This window comes from Schistocerca piceifrons, chromosome 6, assembly GCF_021461385.2.
Source record: "Schistocerca piceifrons isolate TAMUIC-IGC-003096 chromosome 6, iqSchPice1.1, whole genome shotgun sequence".
Lineage (NCBI taxonomy): Eukaryota > Metazoa > Arthropoda > Insecta > Orthoptera > Acrididae > Schistocerca > Schistocerca piceifrons.
The window spans coordinates 282,303,040-282,319,229 of record NC_060143.1 but is presented as its reverse complement, the minus strand read 5'-3'; the positions used below and the strand labels follow the sequence as shown (position 1 = coordinate 282,319,229).

Here is a 16,190-nt window from a genome sequence, read left to right as displayed (position 1 = left end):
ACATAGTAAACTTCTGAAATGCAGCACAGACTTTGGAATATTTTTGTATGCTAACAGTTCACACGAATACTTAAACTGAATATTTAAAATGCAGATGTTTCATTGTAAAAGTGCCTTAAAGAAAAAGAATTGTGCAGAAGAGAATTACGCTCCTCTGATGATCCCTCGAAATGCCTACATTTTGTCGATCTTTTGCCGTCAGCACCTGCGGGTTGTTAAGGTGATTGCAGGGTGCGCCGCTGATGGCCGGGTACAGCCACAAAGAGGCCAGAGAGCCGGACGATAGCAGTTCAAAAGGAACAACTACAGACGTAGGAGTACGGAAACGTTTGGGTAGCCATCGAGGATGGAAGAAAGACGTGAGTATTACCAGAAAAAAAAGGATCAAAATTTGTCCTACCAATTGTCGAACATGTCCGTTTATTAATTATGTACTATTAGCACCAGTACTGCATATCAACAGTTGGAGGTGTCGGAAAAAAAACTAATAGTGTACATTTAAAACGAAGGCACGTGGGTCTCATCTATCATTCAATCACTTTCGTACAAATCAATAAGAAAGGAGCGATGCACTCAACCATGGCTCACCACCTTATTGCAGGTAAAACAGACCACATTATTCGCATACCCTTGGGGACACTTCTCCAAAATTTTGAAGACAAATCGTGACATTCTTAATATATAGGAAAACTGTGGAATTCAGTGGTCGTTTTGCAATCCGATGAGAGGATAGAAAAATAGAACTGTTGAGAAATTAAATGGTAACAATTGGCTTTTAACACACATAGACATTGATGGTGCAGTTTTGTTGTACTGGTAACAATAATGAATGTACACTTTCATTTTCAGATACATCGGGATCGCATATTGGAAAACCTTATTTAGTTAAGGCTCAATACAATTTTTATTGTTCTGTTATATTTTCCGCTCCTGATGCAGTAAACAAAGAAACAAACGGTGGTATATCACTATAGGCTAAGATTTTCTACGCGCACAATGGCTCCTTTTCACTGTGATGTTTGAGAGTTCTGTTTTGAGTGTAGGTGTACTGTGGTGTCATTTTTGTGTTGTGTGATTATGATTGAAGTGAGAGGGTGAAATCCTGTCGAACGCATTTTAAATAAAACCAACGTGACCACCGGACTTAACAACCTTATGCAGCAGGGGAGATACTAATGAGAGGTTTGGAATTTAATTCAGGACATTGGCATAAAAGCTGGTCAAGAACTCGATTCCACCACCTCCGCTTGCCAGCTAATACCAGCAGTGAAAATATCTTCCACCATCAGGATTCGACTGACAGGTGGGTGTCCATCCGAATAATAGTATTCAACATTTTCGCACTACAAATACTTATCCTTTGGTTTTGTTACTTCATTGCTATTTTATGTTATTTTCTTTAATTGGTTACAAATTATTTTAGCATTAATTTTAGTTATTTTAAATCCTTCTAACTTGCAGCTGTTTGGGTACATCATCACTAGGGGGCGAACAGCACCATTTATCAGTGAAATGAAAGTCGGTCCGATATTTTCCATTAATAATTACTGCTTGTTAATTTTCTCAGTTTAGGCTTATTTGAGGCTGTACGATGACGTACATGTTCTTCAGTACTCTGACATATGTTAAATGAGTGACCTGTTTCTCAAAGACTGGTAGCACAGATTTCGCTGTAATCAAATGTAAAGCTTCGATATAGATATTGAACTTTATCTCAAAGATCGAAAGAACATTTCGTAAATAATATCCAGGCAGAAACTAAGAGCGGTTTATTTTCCTACCCATTATGCTGTGTTGATGTTATACCGATATTACAGTTGTTGACTACCTTGCCATTCACATCCCATTTCTTGTCTATTTTTGCGAACTGTTTCAGACATACACCTTCTAGCTCTTACTGTACCTTAATTACATAAACTGAGCCCTTACACCAGTAATTTCGCGTATTAATTTTCTAAATAGTTTAACGTGGTGTAGGGACAAGATTAGTTGCGCCTCAAAATTGACTTTCTGTTCTATTAAATCACGTCGCAGATTGTATTGTGCTTTAGGTAATTAGTTGCTCCACATACTGTGCTGTTTTGGTGTCCCTGAGATACATCACTCGCATGTAATACTGCATCTGGTATTACTGGGACTGTATAATTAATTGTATGTCGGTACACATTACCTCATGATATTTACATTTCAGTATCTGATTGTCTCTCACTCAGTTACAACTCTTATAATGACAAAGTACTATAAGGAGACAAACGGATGGCAACAGTATTTAAATATTGAATAAGGGTTCCTTTTACAGCATTTTAATGTCGTTATAAATGAAAACTAGCGGCTGTGTGATTCGTTGCCAAACTGGTTCACTCAGTTGATAGTAACCACAGCTTCATTCCCTGACATACGACTATGGAGCAACAACATTTATTTCATGCGTACCGAAAGAGTAAATTATCCTGCTGTGTTCCAGATGTTTCTGGTCAGTAGCAAATCAAGTTAGAAACAAGGATTCGAAGAAACAGTTCTGTGCACAGGTTTTGTTAGAGAAGAAATTACGTGTCAAGTTCAAAACAGGTTCCATAAGTAAAGTTTGTATGGAACAGAGCTGTTTCTTTGCGTTTCATCGTATTCAGAAGGCTCTAGGTAGCGAAAGGAAAGTTTGTGCCAACTATCTTAATTTTCGACTCCTGTCGCTACAGCTACGAGCATGTCTGCGGTATTCCAGGCCGGTTCTAGGATTGGGTTAAAGTCTTCTTAGCCGAACACGTTGTTTACAAACAGAAGACGTTGCCAGAAACTAATCGTCTCGTGGTCCTCGATGAAATGCAAAATGATCAGTGATATAACTGCAGTGTTACGCAACATCCGTAATTCCCAGAGGTTGCCCACGAACAACGCTGATGTGTAGGGCGAACACAAATGTTTCAGCATGTTAAGCAAAGAGTGAACGCAGGAGAATCATTTCATAACAATATACCTCCTGGCTATTTGCTTCTCTGCGCGCTACAGACCTTTGGCAGAGAAACAGGCAAACATGCACAAATATGTACATTCGTATTTATAGAGGTTCGCTTACGGTCTTCCGTTTTACATTTCTTGTTTGCAGTTCGCCTCAGGGCTCCATAATATACCAACCTGGAAGAAGAAAGTAAAACTGGGGTTCACAGAATCCCACAATAACTGGTGTACGAATTTTGTACACGTCGAATTTCTCGACCTAAACTCACTGTATCACTGTCTCTTAAGTAATTATTTTCCTGAAAGTCCTTCAGCCGAGATAGACAAAGTAGTTTTTTTTTTATGGACGCTCTTTTACCGACTCTAAACAGTGAGTCTCCAAAAGAATTGTAGCATCTGAGTTATATCAGTTTTTTTTTATCCATTACCTTATAAAATAATGGAAACAAAATAACTCGTCTGTAATTGCCCCATATTATAAACTTCCATTTACAGTCAAAAAATGGATTGCATGTAAAACATTTCAAAAAATTTAAAGATAGACAAAAGGGCAGATACAAGAAATTAAAAAATAAATTTAAAAAAGAATGAAATGTTTTGTGAAATGATTTGCCTAAAAGTAATAAATAAAAGATATTAGAAAAACATATTACTAACCTCTGAATGCTGTTCGACACCATGAACAGCAGATGTAACTTTCATACGTTAGTGACGTGAGTATAGCAATCAGTGAAATCACACCAGACAAATATCCTCCAGCAACTACTCTTTAAAATTCCAAGATTCTACAATAAAAACTGAACTTTCTTAGTCTGCATCTTCATTCAAAGATGGATCAAATTTTTCTGTTTCATTTTTTGCTTTTAGCGAAGTCATTTCACAAAACATTTGACCGTTTTCTTTCATGTTTTTTATTTTTAAGTTTTTTTTAGAAAGCACTGTATCAATATCAATATCGGACGGTATTCAGTTACTATCAAGAGTACATAGATCAAGAGAAAGAAAAGAATTTTCCATTTATACCGTGACTAGATATTTCTTTACACTTCATTTACACAGCTAGCAGCAGATGTTCGTTAAGTACTTCAGTTCCTCCTAGAATCAATTATTTCCTTGAATATTCCTATGACTTTCAAGCATTTTTTTTTTCTTTACGAAGCTAGACCTCAGCCTGTCAAGTTTGATACGACATTTGTACATTACATACTCTTCGTTCGACTATGAAAATTCGGATAAAAAGCAGATGTGTGATTTATAGAGAGTCGTATTTTCGCGCCTCTCGAACATTTAACCAAAAAGGAATATCAAACTTCAGAAAGCTGTAGGAAATCGAAAGCAGAGAGAAAAGGGACAGGACAGCAAAAAGGAGGGTCTCTTCGCTACTAGATAGTAAAACATAAGTTGTGTGCCCCCTTACTATTACCATTTTGTGCACGCGATTCAGAGAAGATCAGCAGTCAGATTCCATATCGCTGACCAAAGTAACAACTCTTCGTTACTCAAAAGCTGAGTTTACGTTCTATTTCTTCACTTTATTAGAAAGCTAGAAATTCAGTCTCTTGCAGAAGCGTTGTTTCAATGTCGGATCTGAATATTTTGCGCTCTCTTCTCTACTGTTAATGACATGCATCTTTCATGCTTTGATATCCATGACAAATTTGGGCACTGAACTGTTTAGCAGGATCTTGAGCGTCACCACAGAATTCTGAATTCATGCTGCAGTCGCCTTACAGATGTGTCATTGTCACGGTAGCGTAGGATTACGTACTCGCTCTTTTGGCAGACATCAGCGAACTGTAATACTTTCAAGCTGCATACAAGCGCTCCTATGTTTCCAATATGCATTTAAGAATCAGAAAATTTTGAACACACTCTATCGCGTTCCGGGCACGTCATGCGGAAAGGAAAATATGTGAGTGAAACAAACACGAATGGGAAACCACTGTATGGACGATGCGGGTGACAAGAAAGGGGAAACCTTCTCACACAAGCAGCTTTGACAAAGGAAAGATTGTGGAGGTCCGGCGCCTGGTAACGAGTATCTCGGCGCGACTGGTCAGCTGTCCGCTCGCTACTCTCCTGATCATCTATGGAAGGTGGTTGAAGCAAGATTGGCGACAAGATGTTGGACGTCCATGCCTCATCACAAGAGGTGCAGGCGCACATTGTCCAACAGCAGACGGCCTCTACAGCTACATCGTCAGTTACGATCGTCGTGAGCACTGGATCATCGAGACTGTGCATAAATGAAAACGTGTTTCCGGGTCGGAAGATAATGTTTTTGATTACATCTCGTCGATAATCATGCCCGGAAAGCCCTTATCCAAGCGAGCAAGTGCCAAAAACACAACGGATGCAGGGCTGTGAGTGTTGTTTTAATACTGTGAGGGGCATTGACTTGGGATTTCATGGGATACGCGGTAGTAATGGAAGGCACCATAACAGATGTGGACTGTGAACATCATGGGGAACCAAGTGCAAGCCTCCGTGGTTGATGCCTTCCCTCGTGGTGAAGGCATCTTTCAGCAGGATAACTGTCCCTATCACAAGGCCAGAATCGTGTTACAATGGTTGGAGAAGTGTGATAGTAAAATAACGTTGGTGTGTCGACCACTAAATCTGCCCGCTCTGAATCCGAAGCAACACATCTGGGACCATATCGGTCGCCAGTACAGCGCCCGGAAAGTGCAGACCCGTAATTTACTGGAACTGCGTGAGTTTAGCGTAGACTTCTGGTGCCACATTGGACACTGCACTCATCTGGATCGAACGAAAAGATGAAGAAACACTGGGGTTAACGTCCCGTTGACGACATTGCCATTGGAGATGGAGCACAAATTCTGATTCGGGGATGGTGAGGAGGAAGTGAATGTTCCTCTCGTCAGCAGAGGGGTCTGGGTATGAAACTTCCTGGCAGATTAAAACTGTGTGTTGGACTGCGACTTGAACCTGGGGAATTACGTAGTACTCATGTAAATTTTGACGTAGATGAATCTCGAGGCTCAACATTCAGCACAGTTTCTTAACTTTTCCAGCGTGTTAGCTACAACAGAAATACATTGCCCAGTCACAGAAATGTGCCCCCCTGTCAAAGGCCTGAGTAACCACCTTTTGCAAGGCGAGACGTAGATGAAGAAAAGTCAGTGAGGTTCTGGAGGATACCAACAGAGATGTGCAGCCATGTAGAGCCCAGCCCCGTTGGCAGCTGCGCCAGGTTTCTCGGTTGAGGATCTGCGACGCGAACAGCCGAATCGAAATGGTTGAACAGATTTTGGATTGCGTTTAAATCTGGGGAGACTGGTGACCAGGGGAGTATTGTAGACTCATCCTAGTGCCCTTAGAAACTCGCACGTGCACTGCGAAGTGTGTGACACGCTGCATTGTCCTGCTGGTAGATGTCAACGTGCCGAGGAAAGGGTGGACGTCGTCTCCAATTCCTACTTGGACCATATTGCCATGTGCGTTGGGTCTATATTTTATTTTCATCGCAGTGACAGGAAAATAGTTTACAAACTTAACCGTTTCAGAAATGCTTCCACCGTGGCCGGAAAACTTATGATCATGCCCTTTTGGACGTCAGATTAATCGCTCCTTTTCCCCATTCTCTCTCTCTCTCTCTCTCTCTCCCCTCCCACCATCCCGGACATACTTTACATACCCCCGTCACTGCTGGTGCTGCCGCGTGCCGTCTGTGAGTGCTTATTAATGGTTGATGTCGTGATCACTTTTACGTGACTGAACCGTGTATATGTGGGTCTTTTATGGTAAAACATTTGAGCGGAAGGAAAGCAAGACACCCTATATTACACAGTGGGTTTCTGCCCGAATTTTCGTAGCCAAACGAAGAGAGGCGAAATGGAAATATGGGGTATCAAAGTGACTAATGTTATGTGTATTTAGTTACCTTAATGTAACTATGGTAATATATAAAAATATAATTAGTGGTTTTAAGATAAACTGATTTAAAAAACAGCTTCTGTAGGTTAAGTAAATAAAACATCAAAAAAGTTCGTCTCCTCCAGTTCTAGTTGTTTAGCGCATAGAGTACTACATTGGTGTGATACTGAATTTTCAAAATGGTTTCTTTCGAGTCTGGTGCTAAATTCAGGACATTTCGAGAACAGGGGACGCTAGGAAAACAAATGAGGCTACAATGAGGTAACGATATTTTTAAAAAAATTACGAAAAAGATGTTTTGAAAAAAAAGAAAAATTAGTGAAACGTTTTGTGAAATGATTTGTCTAAAAGTAAGAAATGAAGTAGATCACAAACAAGTCATTCGCCTTTGAATGCCGCTCGAAATCACGTACTACAAATGACATGCGTCAAATGTTTCTCTAATTAATTTTTATTTCTTACTTTTTGACAAATTATTTCCTGAATCATTTGACCGTAATTTTTTTCAAAAAATTTTTATTTTTGCCCAAGAACAGTAATAACCTCGTCAAATGGTAATCAAGATTAATAGTCACTTTTTAATTCGAAATTGAAATCGCACATCATTTTCCTAGTGTTAGATACAACAAACACGACTTTTTTCAAAATAAGTGCTTACAAATGATACAGCGCCTCGCGGTAAGACTTCAAACGTTCTCTCGCTTTGGATAAGGCTTTCAAGAGCTAGTGGTGTCTTTAGCGGTAAACGAACGAGTACTACCCTCGAGTGCCAACAATGACTTAGAGTTCAGAACGAATCTTTCACTCTACAATGGAGTGGGAACTCTTTTGAAACTTCCTAGTGGATTAAAACTGTGTGAGTTACAGGGACTCGAGCACGGAACCCAACCTTTCGATAGTAATACTCTTACGGACTGCGTATTCAGGCATGACTCAAGACTCTCCATTAGCAGAGGTAAAACTGTGTGGGTGGGTCGCGAGTCGTGCACACAATCTGAAGATAGTGAAGGAAATGCTGGCACGGACTTCAAGTGATAAAAAAATTAAAAAAACAGTGGAAATATGGTTAGGTGACGATTCCTGCCGTACTTCTCCCGAAAATGAGTCCAACATATATTCAGATAAACGTGACTTCGGTCATTCACCAGCCATAGTGGGTATTGAGATCCACTATGTTAAATATGCTTATACGCTTTCACTGATTCAACAGGTTGTGGACTATTGTAAGTAAATACGAAAGGAGCTAGTACAGGACAATGAAACAAGCAAATAATCCTAATAAACATGCGTCCCGAAACAAGTGGTTTGCCAGATGCGACGTGTTATGACTTATCACGTTATGCCTTGAAACGAAGGATCCGAATTAAAAATATCCTCTTGAGGACAAACACATTACACGTGGTTCATATGGTCATCGTTCATTTGAAAGCAGGCTTCAGGACGTCACCTCATCGATGTCCGTATAGTTCACAAATCTTAGGTATGTTCCAAATACATTGACAACCACCTAGAAGACGTTTCTGTAGTTCTTCGACGCTATGACCAGAGCTGGAATACAAAAAACCTTTTAAATATCCATGGATAAATTCCAACAGGTTGAAGGCTTAGAGACTACCGCCGTGTCGAACCACAAACGACGAACTTATCATGGAATATTCGTCTATGTATTCCCAAACAGCCACATGAAAGTGTTTTGTGGTAACGTCACGAATTTGCCAGATATCCATCCTTCATAAGGAAAATCGTCCAAATTAGACATTAACACTATTGTAACGTGTCTGTACATGTACATACGCCGTGCCGGGGAGACCATTTGTTTCCTGATCTACATTCATTGGGATTATATGCGTGCTTCATTGTTCTTGGCTCACCCCTTCCGTTTGCACCTATAATATTCATATAGACCACTATAGAACGAGGCTGTTGCGCCGAAATTTCCCAAATGTGTGCATGCAATGAAAAAATTTGCTTAGATAAAGGAATGGATAGCCAATATGGAAACAACGACTTTAATCTATATGCACAGCTATGGTACCTCTTGTGAAGACATTAATTACAATGCAAATTACCTCGCCACCTTTTTCTGTGTGGTATAAAAAGGGCAACATCAGATGTGCTGAACTTTTATTGACCTATAAGTTCATCCAAAAGACGGACGTGAACTACTCATCGAAATTCAGTTGGTGAAATGCAGTATCATTATAAAAAATTAAAGTTTTTATGAAAACGACTCATTTGTTCATTTCGTCATCTCACTACCAGACTGTTACTTTAGAATCTAACCTTTGACTGGACTACGCCCAAAACTGTATGTCGCTACAACCTACACACGATAAAGTAATGTACAAGAGAATATTGATTGGCGACTCCATGGAGTGCTGTGTGCACAACGACCATATATGTTAAATTAAAAGGAAGGTCAGCAGTAATATTGATGTTTTATTGATAGCAGAATCAATTTTCGATCACTTAGTGATCATCTTCAGTGCTGTACAAATTAAACTCAGACACTGGTATCAAGTTATCAGTAACCAAAACTGATCCCTTGATGCCTCAGAACGTGTACTACTAACAGATCCATTCTTCTAGTGAAGTTGTACCACAAATTCCTCTTCTCCCCAATTCTATTAAGTACCTCCTCATTAGGTACGTTAGCTACTCACCTAATCTTCAGAATTCTTTTGTAGCATCACGTTTCGAAAGCTTCTATTCTCTTCTAAACTATTTATCGCCCATGCTTCATTTTCATACATAGCTCCACTCCATACAAGTACTTTCAGAAAGGACTTCCTTACACTTAAATCAATACTTAATGTTAAGAAACTTCTCTTCTACAGAAACGCTTTCCTTGCCATTGCTAGTCTACATTTTAAATCCCCTCCATATCGACCATCGTCAGTTAATTTGCTTCCCACATAGCAAAACGCATGTGCTACTTTATAAGTGTCTCATTTCCTAATCTAATCCCTTCAGTATCACCTGATTTAATTCGACGACATTCTCTAATATCCTCTTTTTGTTGATGTTCATCTTATATCCTCCTTTCAAGACACCGCCCATTCCGTTCAACTGCTCTTCCAAGTCCTTTGATGTCTCTGACAGAATTACAATGTCGTCAGCAAACCTCAAAGTTTATTTCTTCTCCACGGATTTTGATTCCTGCTCCAAATTTTTATTTTGTTTCCTTTACAGCTTACACAATATACAGATTGCATAATATCAAGGATAGACTATAACCCTGTCTCATTTCCCTCTCGATCACAGATTCCCTTTCGTGCCCCTCGACTCTTATAACTCCCATCTGGTTTCTGTACAAATTGTAAATAGCCCTTCGCTTCCTGTATTTTATCCCTGCCACTTTCAGAATTTTAAATACAGTATTCCACTCAACATTGTCAAAAGCTTTCTCTAAGTCCACAAATAATAGAAACGTAGGTTTGGCTTTCTTTCACCTATCTTCTAAGATAAGCTGTAGGGTCAGTATTACCTTGCGTGTTCCTACGTTTCTACAGAATGGAATCTGATCATCCCCGAGGTCGGCTTCAACCAGTATTTCAATTTTTCTGTAAAGAATTCGTGTTAGTATTTTGCCATCGTGACTTATTAAACTAATAGTTCGGTACTTTTCACACATTTTAACACCTGCTTTCTTTGGAATTGGAATTATTATATTCTTCTTGGAGTCTGAGGGCATTTCGCCTGTCTCATACATCTTGCTCACCAAATGGAGGAGCTTTGTTACGGCTGGCTTTCCTAAGGCTATCAGTAGGTCTAACGGAACGTTGTCTACTCCCGGCGCCTTGTTTGACATGTCTTTTTCAGTGCTCTGTCAAATTCTTCGCCGCGCTGGGTAGCCGCGCGATGTGGGGTGCCTTGTCACGGTCGGGGCGGCTCCCCCCGTCACAGGTTCGAGTCCTCCCCCGGACATGGGTGTGTGTTGTCGGACGTCGTGGAATGTTTCTGCTGCAGCCCATAGGGTTTCGTACGTGACGGTCCTGTACGTATTATTCAAAATGCCGTCTATAAGGGAGGTGTGTTCTAAGCATAGATGTGATTCCTTTTGGCGGTAAATGAGAGCATGCCAGATATTTGTAGCCGCTTGCAGAATATTAACGGAGATCAGCCACTGAACAAAAGCATGGTGAGTCGTTGGACGCGGAGTCTGTGATAATCGCAACAATATCGCGCAAACGTGTCCGATCTTCCGCGTGCCGACATGCAGCACGCAGCTGTGACTTCTGGAATGCTTGAACGTGCCGACACTCTCATTCGAGGTGATCGAAGGATCACAGTCAGACACCTCGCTGTTCATTGTCAGTTGTTCTGACCCATTTGTCCACCAGTTGGGGTACTCAAAGGTGTGTGCCCGCTGACTTCCTTGCCTCTTAATAGAAGGCCATAAAGAGCAACGAAGGACCATATGTGCAGAGCTGCCTGAGCCTTACGAGGTTGATCGTGACAATTTTTGTCGAACATCGTCAAAGGCAGTGGAACATGGGTTAATCACTCCGAACCGGAAACAAAATGGCGTTTCGTGGAGTGCCGTGAGACCACCTTCCCTCCGAAGGAAAAGTTGAGAGCAGCTCCGTCAGCCGGTAAAGCTATGGCGACCGTCTTCTGGGACTCTGTAGGCGTCATTCTGTTTGATATCCCTCATGATGCAACGATCAAGTGTGTATCGTTCTACGCTCAGAAAAGTGAAGAAACGACTGCAGCGTGTTCGTCGCCACAAAAATGCAAACGAACTTGTCCTCCTCCATGAGAACTCAAGGCCTCACATGAGTCTGCGCACCCGAGAGGAGCTCACGTAACTTCATTGGGCTGTTCTTCCTCATCCCTGCTACAGCTCCTTCCGACCTCCATCTGTTTGGCCCAATAAAGGACGCACTGTACGGGAAGCAGTACGTGAACGATGGGGAGGTTATTGAGGCGGAAACATGTTGGCTCCGAAGCCGAGCAGTAGAGTGGTAGAATAACTTTCCTTTACTTTATGTCTATTGCAAAAAAAGTTTTGTCATCAGACTACCGGTTTCGGTCTGATGACAAAAAGATTTACGACCGTAGACGTAAAGTAAAGGAAATTTACTCCGTCACTGTTTTTTTCACGATCATGTAGCAGCTTTTGAAAGGAGTGGTACCCTGCATGCAAAGAGGCTCCCCTGTAAGGTGGCCTAATGCCGCCAAATTGAATGGAGATTATGTTGAAAAATAGGGTTTCTTACCCATAAGGGTGGCGAGAAATATGATGTATTTGAATAATGAATAAAAGCAACATGTTGTCAGACGACAGTGTTGCAGTATTTTGCGCTTAGCCAGTGTAAGTGGGAAGGAGGTGGACCGTAGTTGGTACGCATTGTTGCCAGGGTAGTTATAAGGTCTCTGATCACTTGAAATTATCGAAATAATTTAGAATTTTAATTACTATATGAATGGCAGTTTGTGACAAACCGAAAAATGTCAGTTTTCTCCTCAGTCCTCGTCGGCTTCTAACTGAACTGAACTGAAGATCATAGAATGGATTTTCGAATACAACTTTTTTCTGTAGTGCTCCTCGGAAAGGAGCATTACCGTACCACTTAGAATTTCTATGGATTGCAGTAAATTTTACTAGCCTGATAAGATAGTTATATTGCGAAACCTCTAAAGACTCAATTATGAAAGTCTCTCGTATAGCTTTCGCTTCCGCAGCAAAAATACGACGGTGAGTCAAATGAAAACCTTAAATATTTTTTCAATATTATTTATTGTGCAGAAGTGGTACAAAGCTGTATCACTTTTCAACATAATCTCCCCCACGCTCAATGGAAGTCCTCCAGCGCTTACAAAGTGCATAAATTCCTTTAGAAAAAAATTCTTCTGGTAATCCGTGCAACCGTTCATGAACCGCGTGGCGTATCTCTTCATCAGAACGGAACTTCTTTCCTCCCATTGCGTCTTTAAATGCTCCAGACATATGGAACTCACTTGGGGCAAGGTCAGGTGAGTGTGGTGGATGAGGTAGACACTCCAAATGCAGGACTGTGACTGTTGCAACTGATGTACGAGCAGTGTGGGGCCTTGCATTGTCATCATGCAGAAGGACACCTGCTGGCAGCAATCCACGTCGCTTTGATTTGACTGCATGCCGCAGATGATTTTTTAGGAGATCTGTGCATGATCCACTGGTGACAGTGGTCCCTCTAGGCATGTAATGCTCCAAAATGACGCCTTTTTCGTCCCAAAGGAGAGTCAGCATAACCCTCCCCGCCGATGGTTCTGTTCGAAACTTCTTTCGTTTTGGTGATGAGGAATGGCGCCATTCCTTGCGCGCTCTCTTCGTTTCCGGTTGGTGGAAGTGAACCCAGGTTTCGTCCCCAGTAACAATTCGTGCAAGGAAGCCATCACCTTCTCATTCAAAGCGCCGAAGAAGTTCTGCACAAGCATCAACACGTTATTCTCTCTTTTCTGGAGTCAGCTGTTGTGGCACCCATCTTGCACACACTTTGTGAAACTGGAGCACATCATGCACAATGTGGTGTGCTGACCCATGAATAATTTGTAACCATGCTGCAGTGTCATTCAGTGTAACTCGGCGGTTTTCCTTCACTATGGCTTCAACTGCCGTGATGTTCTGTGGAGTCACAACCCGTTGTTCCTGACATGGACAAGGAGCATCTTCCACTGAAGTCACACCATTTGCGAACTTCCTACTCCATTCGTAGACTTTCTGCTGTGACAGAGATGCATCACCGTTCTGAACCTTCATTCGTCGATGACTTTCAATAGGTTTCACACCTTCACTACGCAAAAACCGAATAACAGAACGCTGTTCTTCCCTGGTGCAAGTCGCAAGTGGAGCGGCCATCTTTATACTGATACTGCGCCGGTATGTGTGCATCTGCACTATGCTGCCACTTACAGGCCATTCTGCACGCTGTTTGTAGCACGCTTACGAAATTACAGGATAACGGCGCAAAATTTCGATTTGTTATTATAAATTTAAGGTTTTCATTTGACTCATCCTTGTAGAATAATGCGGGGAAATTGGTATTTCTTGTAATATTTCTGCCTGCAGGGAGGGGAGTGGGGGGGACTGGTATCGGGAGCCAACAGTACATACCTGAACACTTTGCGTTCTATAAAGACTGACGTTGAAACGTGGATTAATTAACCGTACCTAAAGACTGTTAGAGGGAATATCGAGGTCTCAATATGGTAACTGAATTGAATCCTAGATGAGAGTTTGTGACTATCCCATTGAAGTGAACGGTGAACCGAGTAACATGGTGCAGAGGTAAGGCGATGGACTAGCAATTGAAAGTACGGTGTTCAAATCCATTTCTCTAAATCACTTAAGGCAAATTCCTGGACGGATCCTATTCAGATGGGTGAGATCATTCCTCACTTCAGGTTTGTGCACCGAGTCTTTAGACTTTGTTGTCGGGTGGTCTCGAGATTTATTTTTTCACCAGTACTCAACTCGTCTCAGGTTCCAACCCAGAAACTGCATATATTTTTTATTGAAAATTATTATTAGTAGTGGGCAACGGCCTTGCCGCAGTGGATACACCGGTTCCAGTCAGATCACCGAAGTTAAGCGCTGTTGGGTGTGGCCGGCACTTGGGTGGGTGACCGTCCGGGCCGCCATACGCTGTTGCCATTTTTCGGGGTGCACTCAGCCTTGTGATGCCAATTGAGAAGCTACTCGACCGAATAGTAGCGCCTCTGCTCACAGAAAACCATCCTATCCGCATCCTTAGTGAAGATGACACGGCCGGTCGGATGGTCCCGATGGGCCACTTGTGGCCTGACGACGGAGTGCTTCTTTAAATTATTAATAGTGGGGGCAGAAGACCTCTGGTATAAGGAGTCACCCTCGTTGTACCAACGGATTTGTTAAAGATTGCAGATATAAAGAAGAGCAGAACGGGACTGTATTTTGTCCTTGGTGTCGGAAACGATCTCCGACAGGAAGAATAATCCACAATGACCAAAGACATTAGTACGCTGTGAAAATGGAATTTAGTACGTTAAAGTTACTTAATGTCCGAAAATTTCTTAGGCTCCACTATGACCATTATCGTTATCGAGTGGAAAGTGGACAGGTTACTACGGAAGTACTGTGCGAAGACTTGTACCAAGCGTTGGATGGAAAACGTGCTCGGATAACTGAAGCAGTTGAGGAGACCGCTTGCGATAAACGGGAAATCCGGGTTCGAGTGCCGGTCTGAAACAAATTTTCACTTGTTAATGAATTATTTCTGTACCCTCATGAGGCTGACCAGTTAGTTCAGTTATTTGCACTCTGCGTTTTGAAAGGTCAAATCTCAATTATCAGACTGTTGTATATGGATTAATATACCATATATGTGTTGTGTTTTGGCCTTGCAGTAACTTGTGGCATGGCTCACTGTTTTGTGGAGGTGTTTGACAAAAGGGTTAACGACTATGTAAATGTGAAAATAAAATAGATAAGTTACATTTCTCCCGTGGTTACAGCTTCCTTTCTCTGTCGTGAGAAATCGCATAAATCAGCACACTTCGTAAACACTGAGATAATAAACGTGGCGTCTAGAAACTAATAATTGCAACATACAGCAACACAAAAGTACTATTTCGGAGTGCAAAGAACCTACAGCAGAACAAGAATTATTTAGGAGAAAGTATTGATACACACATCAAAGAAAGTTTTGCCTCACCCCAGTTCCCAAACTCGTGAAGATAGACGTTGACTGTGGACATTGTATCACAGACACAGTCCCTTTGACTGTTCAGAGATGTCACTAAACCCGCACAAAGATGTAAACAACCATGCACGAGCAGCACCTATTAGACGCAGGTGGTCCGACAGCCGATCAGTTCCAGTCAATCCACCAGAAAGGAGGTACACGGCTCGTGTTGTCTGTAGTTCAGCCATGCCTAGACAGTCAGTACCGCCGTTCGATAGCACCCGAATTGTTACTTTGTGCCAGGAAGGGCTCTCAACAAGGGAAGTGTCCAGGCGTCTCGGAGTGAACAGGAACTGTCGATGACAAGCCTCGCTCAGGCCGCCCAAGGGCTACTACTGCAGTGGATGACCGCTACCTACGGATTATGTCTCGGAGGAACCCTGACAGCAACGCCACCATGTTGAATAATACTTTTCGTGCGGCCACAGGATGTCGTGTTACGATTCAAACTGTGCGCAGTACACTGCATGATGCGCAACTTTCTTCCCGACGTCCATGGCGAGGTCTATCTTTGCAACCACGACACCATGCAGCACGGTACAGATTGGCCCAACAACATCCCGAATGGACCGCTCAGGATTGGCGTCACGTTCTCTTCACCGATGAGTGTCGCATATGCCTTCAACCAGACAA

The 16,190-nt window shown here is 41.9% G+C and overlaps 1 long non-coding RNA gene and 1 pseudogene across 1 annotated transcript in view; both read left to right on the top strand.

Annotated features, from left to right (window-relative positions):
* The window catches only part of LOC124803032, a 1,832,333-nt gene that overhangs the window by 1,111,929 nt on the left and 704,214 nt on the right, over positions 1–16,190 (top strand). The window lies entirely within an intron of this gene.
* LOC124803594 lies at positions 14,371–14,488 on the top strand (annotated as a pseudogene).